General features: G+C 33.3%; 1 long non-coding RNA gene across 1 annotated transcript in view; it reads right to left on the reverse strand.

Annotated features, from left to right (window-relative positions):
* LOC145936641 (uncharacterized) overlaps nt 1-19073 on the reverse strand; it is a 36811-nt gene extending 17738 nt beyond the window's left edge. The window contains exon 1 of the long non-coding RNA XR_014425424.1: nt 19036-19073. This is a non-coding gene — a long non-coding RNA (uncharacterized LOC145936641). The remainder of the gene's footprint in view (nt 1-19035) is intronic.
* Between the last annotated feature and the right edge of the window lie 1828 nt (nt 19074-20901).

Consider the following 20901-nt stretch of genomic DNA (forward strand, 5'->3'; position numbering starts at 1 on the left):
AAATAATATTGTTTTAAACCACGAATGATCATGGAAAATTTCAACGAAGAAGTTAGTGAAAAAATTAGCATATTAAATGTTTATATCATTATAATTATATATAAGAGATAATTGTAAATAATTGCTACATTATTTACAAAGATTGAAACTGCACTGCGATTGTCAACAACTCCGTTTTATCTTTTTCAAGGTTTATACATGTGTTTGTACAAATACATGTATAAACTCATAAATTTATAATCAATTTTATCTTATCTTTCTCTGATGCAACGAAAATTAAACATCCTCATAAGAATATATCATCTGCCACTTATAACACAAGATTAAACTGGTATTCACCAATTAATTTTTATAAGTGGATTAAAATTAACGTATAATATGTGATAATAAAATCTTTCTAGAAGCAAAAATAGATTTTATAGTGGAGAGAGAACTGCTTGTTAGAGGTTTTCTCATGAAACTACGAGATAGACTTAACGGTCTTTTTAATTAAAGTTGATCTATCTAACTTGTCACGCCTATTGGAATATTTTTTAGAAGTAGTTGGTACGTGCCTGAATTTTAATCACGTAATTAGTCGCCAATCATTACTGCCTGTTTCGACCACTGCTTCAGAAAAGTCAGATATTATCAAATTACATCACACAAGCTACCGTATTACTGATTAGACGTTATTACGATCTTCAGATACAAATCATTTACATATATGGTTAATAACTATTTCTTGCGTCAGAGAAAACTATAAAACCAGTCTTAATTTAAAACTACTTTTTCTTATGTGATAGTATAATTATTGCACTTTTAATTAAAAATTATATTCGATATTTTATATAAGTGTATATAAAATATTTTCGACGTTAATAATATCAAGTATATAAAAATAAAGTAGAAATAGTGTATATCGTAAGTTCTTATCAGACTCATTAAAATAATAAACGCTATTCTCGAACTTTTATAACCAACGTTCTTCGTATCGACTTTTGATCTTTAAATTACTATATTGTACAAAATATGCATCTCACACATTACATGACAAATTTCAAGTCAGTCTTTTCTTGCAATAACTAGATAGAAGGTTATCAGTTGTCACAACCTTGTTTAATATTTTATAATGGAGATATCTCAACAATTCAATTTAAAAATTAAATCTCAATTATATAGGTATAATTATAAATAGAAATTGCGTGAGATATTTGATGTATTTGATTAAACGCAATGCTATATCATACAGTTGAAATACAGTTGCAGTTGAAAATGCAGCTCGATTGTATTTATAAAGAATTTTCAAAGTGTTAAAATGCGTTCTGGTTACATTTCTTACGGAATCGATTAATACGACGAATATTTTGCAAATAGCGATGGTCTTATATTTTTTATGCACATCTCATTTCCATGACGCCTATTTACGATCTCAATAGAGCCTAAGTTCAATCGAGTGTCGGGTCAAGATCTTTGCGCGATTGACTTTAAAATAAAGATCGATTCACATTTCGAATGTCTTGCATGTGATTTCGATTTCATGAGTTGTTAGTTTCTATCACACATTTCCCATAAGTCTTTGTTAATATAATGAGCTTCGTTGATATTTAATAGCTATTACTTTAATAAGTATTTTTAATTGAAATTTTCGAATATCAATAAATCTCATATTCTAAAAGATATCTAATTTGAAATCATGTATATAACAATATAAATCATATATGTATAACAAATAGCAATCGAAGCATATATGTATATATTACCATTTTTTGAAAATTTACAAACAATTGTTATTACTAAGACTTCAATCCTGGGAAAAATATAAGTAATTTTCTAAAGATGTGTTGCGTCATGTATTTCATAATAAACTAATGTTGATGTAGCACAAATTATTCTCCGTAATTGATAATTGCATTCGCAATATACACAGCAAAATGTGACTGCAATAACATTATATATAAATTGTTTAATCCGGCGAGAATAAGATTTGCGCAATATCTCAATACATATTGAGATGACAATTATATATCGGTTAATTATATTTAAAATATCATTTCCCGTGCGTTTTAATATGTTTTGACCCAGTGATATACATTGCATGTGCGTGAAGTACTGATATGTATGTACTGATATATACATTATCAATCTGATATAGGAACTTTACGACCTAAAGGACTCAATAATAAAAAAATCAAAATCCTAAATTTATTTCGGGATTTTCAATATTTCATGATTGTTTAATTATAGATTACGACAAATTACAGATTAATTTTTTTAGCTTAATTTTTATCGAAACTAATCATTTGTGATAACTCTGAAATTATAGCATAGGTCAAAATTTTAATAATACTTATTATTAAGAAATATAATACTTATTATTAAGAAATGAAATTATCAGATTAAATGATTTGAAAATTATTTATAACAATCATTTATAACAATCATCTTTATAACAAAAAATTTTAGATTATATTTTTATTATCTACAAAACTCTCAGCAAACATCTCCTCAGTATTCAATATTAAATATCTATTAATAGTTTAGTAATCTTTTGATAACGTAATCTTCCGATTAAGTTTAGGTCAAAATACGAACAAAATGATTATATAATCGATTACAGTGAGAATCTATGATTGGAAATAAACACAATAGTTTCGAGACATTTTCTTTATGTCGGCGCACCGCTTTATATAAAAAAAAGCACTCTCATCTCATTTTCATTATTAAATAACAAATTAATTGCTGCGAATATGCGAGCGCGATCTACCAATATTCCCGCACTATGACGTCGCTTTTATCATATAGGAAATTCATTTAAATGTCAAGTTCGCCTACGTAACAGAAAATGAATCGTCGTCGCTGTCGACAGTTAATTATAATGATTTAATTAGCGTAACTTTCCGTAGAAAGCAAATTCATCGATCGTGTCTACTGCTGCGAGTCGGTTCGTGTTTTTCGATCCAATTATCGGGATTACGGCGCGATCAAAATTATCTGTTGTCGAATTAATGCGCACCTCCCGCTTTACGGAGAAGGCGACGCGACGGGGGCGGAGTGAGTTTTAATGAGCGATTAACCCGGCGTTACGCAACAAAATTAATTATCTGCCGATAAATGCCTTCCACAGGAGGGTGTATTAATGATCGCGATAAACCCGCGTGGCAGAAAACACGCGACGGTACAGATTGCAGATTATTTCAGGCCGCTAAACAAACGGGCCCGCGATGAGTATTAGACTGATGCATTGTAACGCTTTATAATGCCCAATAAACTCAAAATGCGGAAGTAGATAAGCGAAATATAAATTCCGTTCTTTCAAAAATCGATAAATGGATTGAAAATATTTCAGTATTATTAATATAATTTGCGACACATTTCTTTATTCTTTGTAATAAAATTTTCTAGTTTTTGAATTCATTACGTAAATATGATTAATTTCTTTATAAAAAAAAAAAAAAAAAAATTATTTCAAATTGCCATTATCTTAACAAAAACAATTTAAAAGAGCGTAAATACAGACGTATATACATAATTATGCCTTTATTAATATGGATTATCGAAGTGGAAATTTTTTTTGCGAGCAAAATTGTTTTGTGTAAATATGTTATGTAATAATGTTGTCAGCTGTTATGAAGATGCGATAATCCCGTGCTACAAAAACCGTGATAATTATATAAATATAATCACAATATAGAATCATTAAATCGCGTAATTAGCTTTCCAGTTGCAGAACAAATCGTGCACAGTAAACGCGAAAATAAATGTAACATTAAATAAAAAAGATAAAGAATCGATGATTTGTTTTAACGATAATTTTCGCTTGTTAAGAAAATTATACATAAGACCGATCGCTAATATAAAACGTAAATTTGTTTATGATAACGCGCGCTCGTTAATCTTTTTAAAATTTTAATTACCTCTCATTCAAGATTAACGCGTAAAATATCTTATTTGCCAGCTGCATTATCAATGCGGCCATTTCATGATTATTGAAATACAATATTTTACTCATACTATTTCATTCGTTCGCTTATTCCAAATATGAATACCTGTCTTCATATGATGGCAATATAACTTAAACAGTATACTTGGTAATTTAAAATATTTTATTTGCAATTATAAAAATAGCAAAATAATATATTAATAGCAAATATAAATAGCAAATAGAATATTTCTTTCTTTTTCAAAATTAATAAATTGTATTCAAGTAATTAATGAGGATATTTATCTCATTTAATTTCTGATTACTCGTAATTATTCGTAAGACGCAATTGCGTTAAAAAATATATTTTTCAATAAATTAAGTATTATGAACTTGAACTATTGTAATTCCGACCTAGCCTTATTGAATATATATGAATACAATGAGAATGCATATACGAAGTCTTATGCAATGCAAATAATCGTGCTCTAAAGAATCAACATTATTTGTCTTCTCTTTTATCGCTAACGGTGTAATAACGCGCTAATTGAAAACATTATTATAAATATAAACTATCCTATAAACATTAATCTTACATGCATAACTACAGAAGTAAGTAAAAAACTGTCGTTTTGTGTGTGTCTAAAATGCAAAATTTATAACTTTTTATTATTTACTGGAAATATCAAAATTATTTATATTCTATATAATTTTTGTAGTTTTATCACATCTTCTCCAAAATATTTCATTAAAAAAAATTACAAGAAATTTAATTAATATTTTCTTTCTCTCTCTTTCCCTCTTATGATTTTGTAAATACAATGCTTACGTATAATAAGAAATTTTTTTCAAGAGCTGTAAATAAAATTTATTTTATAGAATAATGCTTTATGTTAGATATAGTAGTGTGCATAAACATATGCATCACGCAATACAATGTAGAGTTAACGTTCGCGCAATTAAGCTTGATAGAATATTGCAAGCGCAATGAATCACCAGTAAAATTATGTGGGATATGTACGCGCGTGCTCGTCGCCAGCCGAAAAATCACGACGATAGAAAGAAGCAAAATCATAATGCTAGGTTCATCTAACATCAACATTAAACGCTGCGAATAATGGCGGATTCATTTATCAGCTGTCGACAGTTTAATCGCCAAGGTTGAATTAACGTTAACTTCAACATACTATCGAATCGATCTTAATGTTAATTAATATCTCCATGACAGTGAAAGAAAGAGATAGAAAGGGGCATCGGAGCCGAGCTGGTGAAACCTGGCGGCAGTGCGAGCCGGTGTTAGTTAATCCTAAACCGGTTACAAATGCGTTGGTCATCGCGGTATCTTTGACTTACTAATTGGATGGATAAGAGACAAATATGTCTCGTAGAGAGAATGCGGTGGGCGTCCGCGTAGACTAATTTACGAAAGATCGAAGAATATAAAAATTATTTATATTTTTTATTTATCTATTTTAAAATTAATACTAAAAAATCATTTAAATTATATCACATATAATTAATTATTATTTTGTAAAATATCCAAGAGAGAATTAGATCTATAGCAGCTAATAACACATTTCAATTATAATATATCCAGAGAGAATAATAATAAATTGATTTTATCATTAAAAATAAATCTCGGAAACATATTTATAAAAAAAATGTGATACTGTAACATATATTTGTTCAAAGATATGAAAGGTGTATATTATAAGCAGTAAATAGATTTATTGAATTGCAAGTGCGTGCTTTACACTATATAACTGTTCAGATATCCCGAAATGCAATCTCGGGGTAAACCCTATTATCGTGAACTTTTACGCGCTTCGATTATCCCGTCATCATTAACCCGAAAATGAGCCACTCCAGGAAGTCGTTGCGCCCACCGCGCTCGATCGCGATTCTCTTTCCCTCTCCCCCTCTTTCTCACTCTCTCTCTCACTCTTTCTTTTTCTCTATCGTGCCATTTATGTGACATAATGTCACACCGTAATTTCGCGTAATTTATTTGACGGCGAAGACATTTGCTAAATTGTCGTTCGCGTCGCCACTTAAGTGAGCGCAAAGTGGTAGCCTGTGTAACTGACCGTAGGTGGCCGTAACATAATACGAAAACACGGCTGTGTCGTAAACTTTCTATTATTATTGTTTCCCGTAAAGCTCCCTTATCGTTTCTGCAAAATGCTTCACTTGATTGCCGCATCGAATATTTCGTACGTTAAAGTCTTCTGTCTCCCCCTCCGTCTCTCGTTTAGATAATACTTGCTCGTTAGCGCGGCATTATCGGATTATATCGGAAATTATGTTGCTCCGATAAAACAACGCGAAGTATTCATTTTTATTTATTGAGTAAACTGAATTTATCGTATATTCTGACTTTGCATATTATAAACGCACGGTTGAAACTTCAATCACAAATTATTTTAAATTATTATGTAAACATAGCTTAGATAAGCAGAATCCAGATCAACAATTCTTAGATATATTTCCTATTTAATGGCGCAATTTTACGTTAAATGCGCTCGCCTGATATGGAAAATTAATAGTCAACAAATATGATAATCATACGCGACAGCTATATTTAGAGCAAGAATATGCGTAGTAAGAATGAGAGAATCTTCTTTGCGTTTCTGCGTCACTGCATCTTCAGCAGACACGGTCAACACTACCTTAGTCATTTTATGATTTTCAAAAAGGCAGAAAGCGGGGAGTCACTTCATCGAGATTGAATGGTCGACTGTAATAAAACGTCTCCTCTTGAAAAGAGATCGCGATTTTATTCAGCATTGTAAGGTCGGAGTTTCTTTCGAAAAACATCCTACATTTGACGGTGATTTCTCTCGTACATCAAAAATAGAACGATCATACACTATGAAGATATTAACACCGCACTTCTCAATGATATTGTTAGAGAGGAAGAAAGAGATGCGCGCGGGAAAAAATCTGCTATAGTAGAGCAGTCGACCGAAATGACTTTATATCTCCATGACATATCTCCAAGTTAATCTCGAGGGAAAATAGATTGACTGCGTATCCCTTCAAGAATATACTTCGGTATTTGTATATATATCTTGTATGTTATATTGCTATTAAGAAGTATTGCTTGCATTAAAACGCGTCCAATGTATATTGTGTCTCGTATTAAACTTTTTTTAATGTAAATAAAAATAAGAATTTATCTATCTGTTTGTCTATATTTTATTATCGTATAATGTGAAAACGGATAAATTAACTTTCATCAAATTTAAAAGATTATTTTAGAATAATAAAGATTTTTTTATGGTTACACATTTTCAATAAGAGTATCAGAGATATCTGCTATAAAAATGAGCACGACTATTGTCTAACGTTGCTAGTAATTACACGGAAAAAATGTTGAAGAGATGGTCCGGTTTGTGATTTCGCGGGGGCACACGCACCACCGAACAAAAGGACGATGAAATTAAAAGTTTTTTTAAGAAAAATTTGTAATTACCCAGGCCGCTGGCCTCGCGCGCTAGGTTCACTCGTTTCCTCGTTTTTCGCAGATAACGTCGGCCCGACCACCGCCGAACCATTTTCCCCGTGAGCTTTGCCAGCTCTTACCGGAGATGGTTGAAGGCGGTCGCTCGTGCAGGACGCTTATATCTGATTGTCCCCCGGGGCCGCTGTAATTAAACTCAAACCAAAATTGCCGGACCAACCCAGCAAAAGTTCTGTCCGCCAACCCTCCCCGGACGCAGTCGGTTCTAATGACTACACGTAACGGTTATATGTACTTTCTCGTAACGCGACCAAAGAGACAACAAACCGCTATTCTTATATTAATCTTCTCTTATTTTCAAATTACTTTATTTTATTTTATAAATCAACATTCGTAGGAATTACATTCGATGTTATAAAATTCGATGACAATTATAGACCAAATGAAATTTCTCTATTAAAATTATATTTTTGTTAAGTTAAAAACTCTGTTTAAAATTAATTTTAATTCTCTTATGCTTTATAATATTTATATTGAAAAAAAATATTAAAAAAGAAATCAATCTTGAACACGTTAGAAAATCTATCGCTAAAAAGTAGGATTCGAAGTAGTATTGAATTACATAAATAAAATGAAACAAAAATCTTCTCTTCCTTTTTGTTTAAATAAATGTACTTGCGTGTTGATACTTAAATAGCCAACAGTAAAGAAATCAGAATAAGCTTTGCACAAGTGCAGCGTATGTCTACTCTTAGGAAAAACTTCATCAAAACTTTGCGCGCCATTCTTGCCGTTTAACTACCTTTTGTTCTCGCGACCATGATGCGCGGAAAGTTATAAAGAGGGAAACAGAGGGTAACGTAGGGGTGAATCCAGCATGGCCATCGGAGGGCAAATGCGGACAAAACTATCCCCGCGCGTCGTTCTACAATAATTAACGCCATTATAGCATTTAATTGCCGCAAGTGCCAAGACCACCCTTCGCTCCTAGCGCCATCTTGTTTTTCATTTTCCCTGCTTTTCCACCCCCGTTTCATGTCCCACGCGGTTCGATGCTGCAAGCGCAAAATGGTGGTTAATCCCGTCGTGGGCGTGCGCTTAAATTCCGACTTTATTTAAGTCCTAGCAAACTCGATTTGCTTCGTCAACTTGTTCGAGAAAGCAGAAGTAACTCATCCCTTCGTGAGCAATATTTATATTTAAAAATGATAATTAACCATATCTTTATGTGACTAATTATCATTTTTAAATATAAATATTGCTCACGAGAAAGAGAATTAATTAACACGTCAATTTTATTTTAAACTATATTGACCAAGACTGCTGAGTTAAATCAGAGAAATTTCACCGATAAAGATAAAAATTTTATAAGAGAGATGAAAAAGAAAAAAGGTAGAAACTATTTTATCAATATTTACATATATTACATAAATGCATATTTTATTATCTATTAGGCAAATTATGCATTTACAGGTTTCTTAATTTCCAATTTTTCTATTTTCACGAAACTTTAATATTTTTTATTTAGTTTTGCATCCTAAAAAGAGACAAGTAACTTCTCTATTGTAATCAGAAAGATTGCGTGAACATTATAATTCAAACAGATAATGCAGAATATATATAAGTTCGTCTCGGAAGCAGATCATTAGTGCCATAATGGTGCAGTAAAGATAAGATCCACAATTCTCGGAATACTTTCTCTCATATCATTTATATTATATTATTATCATTTGATTATTTTATCTCATCAAAATATTTTGTTAATAAATTTTTATATATAGAGAGTTTTTCGAGAATAAAATTTAAATTATTTATATTAAAAATAAAATAAGTTTTTGCTAAAAAATAAATTTTTGCACATAATCGTAATCTCTCAATGGTTCTAGTTTAACATCTAATTTAACATAAATATTGATTCAAATTGATTATGAAGTTTGTAATGTGTGTTTATATTTTATATATGACTCTAGTCAGTGATTTATAACTCTATGTGTAAGCACGAATAAAATTTTATTTGTTATGATCGTTTTCTTGCAGCATACTTATGCAGCGAGAGACAATGTAACACATAAATATTTCACTTCTTCTCATATATTAGGTAGTACCATACAAGAGCAGACATAAAGCAGAGACAATGATGGCGAAGAAGCGCAGGAATGGAAATGGATATATTATTTTGCGATTCTACGAAAGAAGTTTAATTTGTAAGAAAACTTTACTGTTTCATTAAATCTGAAAAAGTTCTTATTATATAGTGATTTAAGATAAAAAATCAAAAATTTCGGAAGAATTAAATTATTTATAAAGTTTACGCATTACATACGTATAAATTTTAAAGAAATCAATACACACACATACACTCTCTCTCTCTCTCTCTCTCTCTCTCTCTCTCTCTCTCTCTCTCTCTCTCTCTCTCTCTCTCTCTCTCTCTCTATCTTCCTCTTTCTTTCTCCATCAAGAGCTTTAGGGCGCAAAAAACTTTACTTTCCACAAGCATAATCTCATATCGACTTCTTCTGGATCAATGACATTTCCCGCCGTGGAATCGAATCTGTTAGGCTGGAAGAGACCGATCGTTCCTCGCGTCATTTGTCATCGTATCCCGTCGCAGCCTCCATTGGTGAACAAAGGAGGAAAGAGAAGAGAACGCGCAGAAAAAGGGGGGAAGAGGGGTATGACCCAAGGCACGTGCTCGATGGCGTTAAAACGATGTATCGGTGGGTGATCTAAAATCATTGGACAATAACGAGCTAACTGGATAACTAGCGGGGCTCTCTTATCTGCGCTCGCGATAAGCGCCGCTCGCGGGAGACCCTCCCCGACCTTCGTCATATTACATTAGCGCCCATAGAATAATATATCCCGGGGGCCGTACCCTCGTAAACGGGCTCGCTTACCCCTCGAGTTATACGACTATATTCACATGGTAATGCGAGACCCAGGCGCGATATCTCGCGCAACGAGGGTGAAGTGTTATTAACAATTTGGGGTATATACAGGGTGTCCAGTAATAATTGCCATACCTCGTGTGTGCAAGTATAGAGTGAGTCAAATCGAATAGGAAAGTCTTCTACAATTTTGCGATTTCTATGATCTTCGCAATAATTAATCAAAAATTAATTTAAAAATATAGGTCAATTTGCGCGAGTAAAAGCGTGGCAAGAAAAGAGCCAAACGTTACGATTTTCAATTCGCTCTACCTGCACACGAGAAGTACGGCGATATTACCGCATACTCTGTATATGTATTATACATAAAATATTAAATTATATAAGTATTTTATAGTATAGAGATTAATTATTTATTAGATCAATATATCACGCAGCTTATCTTTGTTTTAATTTTTACTCGATTCCGCGATTCGATTGTTTTACTATGCGTTCGAATTATATTTAGGTCGTAAAATCAAACAATAAAGAATTGAACAAAATTTATTTGACTTTAACAATAAGTATTACCGAAATATTTTACGAACTTTTGATGACATATACATATGCGAAATATTGAATCAGCTTTTTAAAATAATCGCGTGGGTTGCTATATAATTGCTAATTATAATAATTACTTATATTAATATAAAATTATATTATTTCAAAATGATCGCATATTTCATATAGTATTACGCATGATAATACGACAATATATAAAGGGCGACACATCTTTACCTTCTCACTCGAGTCTCACTGTGTAATGACGACGAAACTGTGGAATGTAACGCGCAGACTATGTATACATACCCTACCAACGCGCCCATTATATCCCACTAGCTAGTAAAATATTTCAGCGACGAATTATCAATAACATAGTATTTGACTTTTGTGTTGTCTGGCGGCTAGCGCGCTTTTGTTGACGTGCTTCGGTTTTGTTAGCATTCGCGCGCCGGCACTCGAACAGGTAAATAGTGATTCGAGGCGCTCCGTTAAATTCTTTTTCTAAATGCGATCAGTATCGGAAAACTATTTGCTAATATAATTAATGAGTAATTGATTTCTACAATTAATATATAATTATATATATCGCGACGATGGATCTCGAAACGCATTTTTCGCGAAATTTTTATTTAATCAAGTAAGAATTGAAGTGACAGAATCATAAATTTTCGATGATTTATAATTATCGTTTCGTTGCAATCTTTACGGACAATAATTATTTTTTTAAAGACACTTTAGTGTCAATTAGTGTCAAATATATTTCGTTCTTTATCGTCCAACTTTTTGATGATCTAAATATAATTTGGATTAAAAACGCGCGAATCACAGAATCGAGTTAATTAAAATAAACCCCTTCATTAATCGTCTAATAAATAATTAATTTCTATACTATAAAATATTTGTATAATTTAATATTTCACATATATACAAGATGTTCGGTAATAATCGCCGCATCTGTCGTGTGCAGATAAAGTTAAAAAAGTTCAAATTAAAAATCGCCGTGTAACTTTCGGCTGTTTTTTCTCGCCACGCGCTTGTACTCGCGTGGATCGGCTAATTTTTTAAAATTAATTTCTGATTAATTATAACGAAGGACTTTACTCGGTTTAATCCGCTCTACTTGCGGCGATTATTACCGGACACTCTGTATATTTCGAGAATCCCAGCAAAGCTCGGCTCGATATAGGTAAAACGCTGATTTTTGCCGAGAAAACGATCATCCCACCCTCGGTAAATGATTGTCAAGATCAGGACAAACGATACGATCAAGCACCCTGATTTTTTTTTATGCGAGAATTCTGTATACGTAACGACGCAAGGAATTAATATACGCGCGACGTGTTTACTACAGCCGCGGATAATCATTGTAAATGTAATTTTATAAATATTGATAAGGCAACTATTTTTCATACATTCTACAAGAATAACATCAAGATATTTTCACAACTATCACATTTGAAAATTGAAATATTCTTAAACTGTCAACAAGATTCATAACTTATTAAAAAAACACATGTTATATTTTTTACATTATTATATTCTTGATTATAGTATATGAGAAAAATATGAGAGAAATATTACAATTATAAAATTGCAATAAAAATCTTGGCAAAAAATAATAGGAGAGCAAATAAAATATAATTTCAAAGCAGCCCAATATAGATTTATTCTGTTGGGCCGTAAGGCTCTGCGCACAATAGGAAAAATATTAGGAATAGGAATAAATATTAAGCATTAAGCTTCCTGCACAATACAAAAGTACAAGCAATAGGAACAGAAAATAGAAAATATTCATCGATAGAAGCAAAGAATATCTATTGTTATCCCCTAATATCTATCTGCTTCTGTTGATGCATGGATATTTTTATTTTCTGTTCTTAATTTCTATACTTTTATATTGTGCAGTAGGCCTAATGCTTAATATTTATTCTTATTCCTAATATTTTTTCTATTGTGTGCAGGGCCTAAGACCGGGAGACGTCGAGTTAAGGAGCGTATAAACCGACCATTAGTATGGCTTGGCCACTGTCCATTGTTTCGTTGTTTGCTGAAACAATTGGCAGGCACCAACCGGTGTTCGGTCGTCTCGTTAGCGCTGCGCCTCCAAGGAGTACAGAGGACAGCATTGTCCATCGCTCTCTACTCGTCAGGATGGTTAACATCCGCGGAAAAATTCTAATGAGCTCTCTCTTTTTCTCTTTTATCTTTTTTCAGGCATTATCATATATTTATCTAATTCTTTTTCTTTTCTTTATCTTCTTGATATCTTCAAAAAAACACGCGTTTAACACCTTGCATCATTTCGCGAGCATCGTTTATTCAATTCACGTCTACGATTATACAAGAATTTTAACGTGATTAATTCGCTTCATTAAACTCTAACATACCGTCAATTTGCATGCAATAGGATATGCGCCTACACAAACGTATTCTTACGTGTTAACTATTGTTTTAACTTCCTCTGGATTCGACTTTGGAATTCAAATTCCATTTCAATATGAATACTTAATTTTAATATTCAATTTTTATATTAATTTATATAGATTTAATAGAGTTTACATATCTCTCTATTAGGTACATGTATTAGAAATAGTTTTAATATTATGCAATAATTTTCAACAATGACGTGTGCAACTTGACGCTTTCTCCCATACTACTTGCGCTTCGTACGTTTTTGTCATCCTACTAATAGCACCCGCACGTTTAACACCTTCGCGATGAATCTCATGAGGACGTAACGTGGCCGCAGCGGCAATTACATCGGTTCTCGAGTTTCGTCTTTTGAAAAGCTCGACGCCGCGCCGCCTTTGGTGGCCGCAACGGAAGGTGAGAATTAACGACGACCGCTAAAGGCGATACCGTTTCCGTCGCGCCTCGCTGCGGAGAAACAGCGAGCGCGATTCATCGACCGACGAGAGTTTTGTGAGAACGAACGAAATATTTGCTGAATTTTTGAAAGTCAAGCCGAGCGAAGTTTCGCTAAGAAAGAACGCGCGATGATGTGTGAATCTATGTATGTAAATATAAAATTAGAAGTTCTATCTGTTTATTCATTCGTTAAAACATTACGGAGACGATTATCTCTTTTTTATACAAAATATATATAATTTAAAATAATTTTTAAAAATTAATTAGTTAAATAAAAAATTTAATATATATTTTATGTTTATAGAGACAAGAAAAGTCTATTATTTGAACTCTACTAATTGAAAAATCTATTAATTGAACTCTACTAATTGAATTTATTTTTATTCACATGCCACAGTATGGATAAATTGCATTCCCTCTCTTCTTTCCTTCTTTCACTAAATCACAAGCCGCTATAAATACTCGATTAATATTCCGCATCGTTGAGCTCGTTATATTTCTCTCAATACTGGCAATCACACATTTAGTGTTCTATTCGATTAGCTCTCGCCATTGCAACTTCAATTATTAAAGAAAATTACGATATGATCTATTCATTCGCTACTCATTCCACACAAATATTTTATATTTTACTGGAAAAGATTAACATAACATACTATAGCTTGTCGAAGATTGAAATTAAAGATTATTGTTTTTTTCAACACACGATATTTAATTTTTGTTATAGGAACGTATAAATCATTTTTATAATAGCAATGTAATGTATATTATATTATATTCTAATATTTGATATGGCTACTTTGCCTTTCTCGTCGCTTCCTTTCTATTTTCTATTCCAAATTGGCCTTTACCGCCAAACATTCCCCAACCAAGTATCGGAAAACGTCGCTGTTAACCAATGGCCGAAGAGGCAAGGAGAAAGCAACGGGAACGCGAACGTTCGGAGAGGTACACAGGGGTTGGCGAGGGATCGAAAAGCAGAGAAAGGGCGAGGTTAGAAATAGGAGCTAACCGAGCGTGAGAGATTAACCCCTCTAACAGCGGCCGCCCAGTATATCAAGGCCCCGTGATAAAACGTCGCCGGCCTCTGGCTGCGTGTTGCCACCCCTAACAGTCTCTATTGACTACCAGAATCCAATATATTCTACTCCAACGGCGGAGAAAACCGACTAGGAGGCGCCGGAATTTCATACATCTTCTTTTGGCGGTCCATCGCTTTGGGGTGAGACCAACCCCCGACCGAACCCTCATCTCTCCCCGCACCGCGCCTATCTATCGATACACATCCCCTTCCCCTCTTCGCAACAACTATCGAGGTTCTCACGGATACTACGATAACGGCGCGATCGCTCGGGATTGAACTCGTTCACCCTCGAATCGAAAACCCAGCACACGATCGCCGCTGTGTCGGCACTTGCATTTATTTCACTGCTGGCGGGCGATGAAGTCGACAAGGGTGAGGGACGGTAGTGGTGGCGAGAAAAGTGGCTCGTAAACGGGCGCGCATGCGAGGCTATCGAAGGAACGATTTTATTAATTGAGGCCGCATGTAGCGGAGTAATCGAACAGAGCGTACCGAGTGCATAATTGAGGGTATCAACGAGAATTAAAAGAAATGCAAGAAGCTCGTTCAAGCGGAACATTAATAGAGTATTTATCACGGCTGGAGAATGATTAAGGGCCACTTCGACCAATTCTGATTAACTTTAATCGACGATTAAACTATATCTTTGTCTCTTTTCAGATACGTTCTTAAAAAGAGACAAAGATAGTATAATCGTCGATTAAAGTTAATCAGAGTTGGTTGAAGTGGCCCTAAAAGATGGAAAAAAAAAAAAAAAAAAAAATGATGTAAAAGAGCAAGAGAAAAAAAGATCATTTCTTTATATATTCTTAAAATTTTTCAATTCTCACGCAATAAAAATTCAATGAAATTTTATGAAATTTTTATTATGCATAGATTTAATTACGTACCTATATATTTGCGTAATTATAACTTTGGATTAAATTTATCCGCTTTTTCAAATTTTTCAATTAATATATAAAATTATAAATATTGCATGTTTACATTATAGCGTAATTGAATAAAAATGCGTTGCTAAACATAAATAATTGCACATGTCGCGGATATCGAATAGCGACGAGCGGGCAGAAGTGTCAAATGACTAATACAGCCCCAGGAATCAGTGGATGTCAAAGAGTGTAAACGTAGCGGCCAAAGAGGAGCAACGAGGGATGATCCACTCCGCTCCCTAATGCCTAAACACCCTAATAGCTCAGTAAACAGCGGAACCGGTCGCACATGCTTTGAAGTCGACGCGATTTCGAATTTTCGAAAAGATCCAGGCGGAAACTCTGGGCCGCGTTTGACTTGTAAGCGGATAACGTTGAGTCAATGGCTTATTGTTTCGGAGGGATCGTGGATCGGAACAGTTCGAGGGTTATCGATGGGATTGTGTTTGCCCAGTTGGACTAATAAACGACCTTCCTTCCCGACACCGAAAGCGTAGCTCCGTTTTCGGGATTTCCGTAGCGGTATGTGCGCGGATGAAAATGCTTCGGATCTACTAAATTATCGAGCTAATGTTAAATTTATTATTAATGAATGTAATCTCGAATAAAATTAAATTTAAAAAAAATTGATTATAGGCATAGTATGCAAGAGAAATAAAAATTTAGCGGCGATAAAAATTTGGAACCAATATCACTATAGAATGATAAAGAAAGAAAAGAACGAAGAATTGCTCGTAATGGATGCCAAACGAGATTCGGAAGACATTTCGTTCGATTCCACGACGTAGATTCGATTATCTCGAATTCGCTATTATCCTTCTTTCGTGCTTGCGATTTGTAGCTGTTCCACCGTCAGTTTTATTTCTTTGTATTAATGATGAAATCTTTGACAAATTTAGACAACACTTAATTTTCTACATATAATCAGAAAGAAAGCTATTGTTCATTCAAATTTATTTATTTTTATAAATAATTGTTAATTAATAGACAAAGAGATTTATAAAGTTTTTCGGTTATAAAAATTATGGAAAACTGAAATGGCAAAAGCAAGCTTTCGATAAGATTCTATTGCAAAACTTTGTATAGTGAGAATAAGACAAGGGAATTAGCTGGCTATTCGCGAAGTAATACTGGTACTCGAAACGCGCTTTGCTCGGAAATCGGAGGGCGAAATAAAGGCGGTTATCCCAGGGGCTAGCAGGTGACGCAGAAGCATAGAACAGATAAAGGACATTTTATCTCGGAGAATAACGCCCCGTAGAGTGTGAGTTCGCTCCTCCCAACCCTCTTTCACCACCCCTTCTCACCCTCATCGCTCCCTCTCTCTTTTTCTCTCTTACTCTCTCTCTTTCACCCCCTTCGCTTTCCTCGCTCGTTTTTTTTATCCCGAGCATTCGCGTTATCCGCATCGAATCTTTCAATAAAAAATTTTGTAGCCCCGCGGAGTCAGCGCCATTTTGTGAGTTTAAATGGAAATCCGGCCGGGAGAGTGGCAGGGGGTGGCGACCGGGAGGACGGCGAGCACTCTTAGCATGCAAATTAAAGTGCTGCCATTTGAATGCGAATAAAACGTCCCCGAGAACGGAGAGCAATGTAGAAAAAGAGGGCAGAGAGCAGAGGACGAGAAAGAGAGAAAGAAAAAGAGAGAAAAAAAAGAGAGGAAGAGAAAGAGAGAAAGAGAGAGAGGGTGACAGGAAAGTTCGGAGGGAGAGCAAACGGAAAGCCAGGCTTGACAGATCGGGCGACAGAGGTGCTTACGCGGTCGAAGAGGAAATTTCGAAAAGAATTTCTCTTTCGTCCCTTTCGCGTGTCAAACTACGCCCCGTAACGAATACTAGATTTGAAACCGTTTGCGAGCTATCTTTACTACAAAATTTATCTTAACTTATCCCGAAAATCTTCATTTTACTTAGTTTTTTATGCACAGTTTATACAAATAATTTTACGTATGATTTATTATAATCATATCTTATTATATATCATTATATTATATTGCTTATATGATCTTTTCTATACTTACACACAATCAATCAATTAAATTTTCCGTCATCATAAAAATATAATTAAAACATAAGTTTGTTTACAAACAGAGAAACTGAGATAAAATGTCATGCAACATTCATATAATCAAGTATATTGAAAGTGAGAGGAGAGAAACAGGGAGAACAGTTTAAATGAGAAGCATAATCTGTTTCGTCACAAATCACGGCCACATCCCCGTGCCGTCTTATTCGAACCTTTCTTCATTCTAAGGACATAAGGAAAGCCGCCTTTCTCGCTTTGGTTATTACTTGAAGGAGCTCCTCTTTTAGCGACGCGACAGTTATGAAATTTCTTTAGAATTATTTCGCTCGCCTAATGCCGCCCCATGGAAGTTCTTCGTCGCGGTGGAATAAGAAATAATATTTTCTCTTACGGGGAAAGGGAATGGTATCTCTACCATCCTGGCCACCACGGTATAGTATAACTAGACAGTCTTCACGGGATTTACTACGGCTTTATGAAAACCATCGTGAAAACTCTTAATTGCCGGAGAAAAGCCCAGAGAAATTATACGTCTTAAAAAAGCTTGACTTCTGCGGAGATCGCTCATAATACTTGCAGATATACATATAAAATATATCATGTTTCAAATATATAAATACTTAAAATAAAAATAATATTTAAAACTATGCCAAATATAAATACTTCGAATTTATATTCAAAGTTTATATTTCATTTAAAAACGCAGAAGCAAAAATTTAAACGACGAAATTATGACTCTTGTCGTTTTCTAACAAATACTTTTAAAATAATTTAAAGTTTGATACTTTAAAATATAATTACAAGCAACGTATATAAATATGAATACATATATATATATATATATATATATATATATAAATTAATAATCTTTGTCGAATTAATATTTTTCTCTCTCTCCCACGAGGTATCATTTTTCCTAATTGTAAGAAAAAATATCATATAATTTTTGTTAAACAGGCTTTCTAATAAAAATCTAATTTTTGTAAACATAAAAAAATTTGAATGTATCAATGACATAATGATAATTTTATCACTAATAAACATTTAATTTTTTCCATTATATTTAAAAGAGACCATCCGATATTATTTTCTGATTCTCTGGCAAAACGAATACAGTTCGCCGAATATAAAACCAATCATTCGGGCTGTTTGAATCCAATCAGTACAGAGGTTGAAAGGGTTTGGAAAGAAGATCATTCGATTCGACAAAAAGACGCGAATAAATGAGACGCTTCGATATTGTATGATGAATAAAAAATCAGAGCAAACGAGAAAGAGACCGAGCAGACGAAATTGGGAGAGAGAGATTTCATTTCAGAAAGTGCATTACTCACCAATTGATGCGTAACAATTGACTGGAAACTACGTTAATCTGAAACATATAAATAAAATAAAAATTGTAATAGCGCCCCCAAGATAACTGATTTTTTAAACAATTATTACTGTATTAGATTTTATTTTCCTTATACGTATAATAATGAGAAATATAATAAATAATTTTTCAAACTTTGATTTAATACAACACTAATAAATTTTAATTTATTGCAATTAGTAAATAAATAATAAATACTCACTCTGGTGTTGTTTGGCCAGCGCCCGATGTCTTTCCAAGACCTCCTCCTCCTCTCAGTTTGTCGATGTGGTCAGATGATCGTTGATCTGTAACAAATTAAATCTAAATTGTAGCGCTTAAATAATTAATATTTTAAAAATGAATAAAGAATTGAAGCAAACGAGAAAGAGATCGAGCAGGCGAAGCTGGCCGACAAAGTCGGAGAAGTGCGGTGGGAAATTGAAATGAACAAAATAAATAAGGAAGAAAAAGGCGAGAGAAAAGGAGAGACGCTTAGGGAACCAGCTAGCAAGAGAGAAAGAGAGAGGGAACGGCGGATTTGAATATTGATTCGTTTTATTTAAATTCCATGCTCTTATCGCCGGTCGGATATCTTCCGCTGGAATTGGACGCGATAACGAAAAGCGAAATGTGACGTTGGATCGAGCGAATAGGCTGGATTGGCGCGAGGACTCGCGCTCGTCGAGAGAAAGGCCATTTCGGAGTACGAACGAAAACGTTGAGGGAAAGGGAGAGAGTGTAGGACAGAAGGAAAATGCAAAGGTAAACGAATAGAATTTATATAACGATTTTTCTTCCTTCTTAAGCGTTCGCGGGCGCTCGATCACTTTCCGTCTTTCACAGCACGCTCAAAATCGGCACAAAGACGACACGAGATATTCTCGCGGGACCTACTTTGAAATACATTCACGCATTCGTCGAATCCTTACGAAAGAAAGAATATATTGCAAGGGAAAATGTCTCTAGGACGCTGTTTCCCTTCTCCTTTATTGTATTTTTTTCGTATTCGCATTTATACTGCCGACGAGTGTATATCGTATCCGCAAAAATGTGTTTTCGATATAGAATTAATCAAAATTATTCGCATTTAATTTAATCTATAAATTCATTAACGAATCTTAAATTAATTAAAAAAACATGCATTCGAAGAACTGGTATATAGTTGTTTAAAGTTTAAAGTTGATAAATAATATATTCTCTTTTAAAGTGAATCAGTGAAAAATGTCATTGATAAAAGTAGTCACATGAGATTTCATCGAAATCAATGAGTATTTCATTGATGTTCAAAGAAAAAATACATTTTATTTAATCGTATATATGTGTAAAATGTATTTTTAAGTTGTTGTTTTTTATTTATTTTGAATTGTTATTTTTTGGAAAAAGTTTTGAAACACACATTTTTTAAATAAAACACAAACTACCCGATAAAAATTTTTTTTTATATATAATCACATATAACAATATAAAATTATATAGAAATATATAAAATTCTGTATAAGTTATGTATAATTATATATAATTTTATATGACTTATTATATAATTATATGTATATAATTTTATATTAATGACATCTAGCCAACATTAATATAATATTATATATAATTATATAAGTCATATAAAAAGCTATATATAATTATTCATAATTTACACAGAATTTTATATATTTCTATATAATTTTATATTGTTATATGATTATATATATAAAAAATATTTTATCGGACAGTATTCTATTCAGAATTAAATAGATTCAATGTATTATCATTAAAAAGCAGTAATTAGTCACTGATGTAACTTCAGTTATTATAATATAATACTTTAAATCACACATATACACAGTGGAATCTC

Source organism: Prenolepis imparis, unplaced genomic scaffold, assembly GCF_030444845.1.
Source record: "Prenolepis imparis isolate NDT839.2.m4 unplaced genomic scaffold, iyPreImpa1.0 SCAF_1, whole genome shotgun sequence".
NCBI classification, from domain to species: Eukaryota; Metazoa; Arthropoda; class Insecta; order Hymenoptera; family Formicidae; genus Prenolepis; species Prenolepis imparis.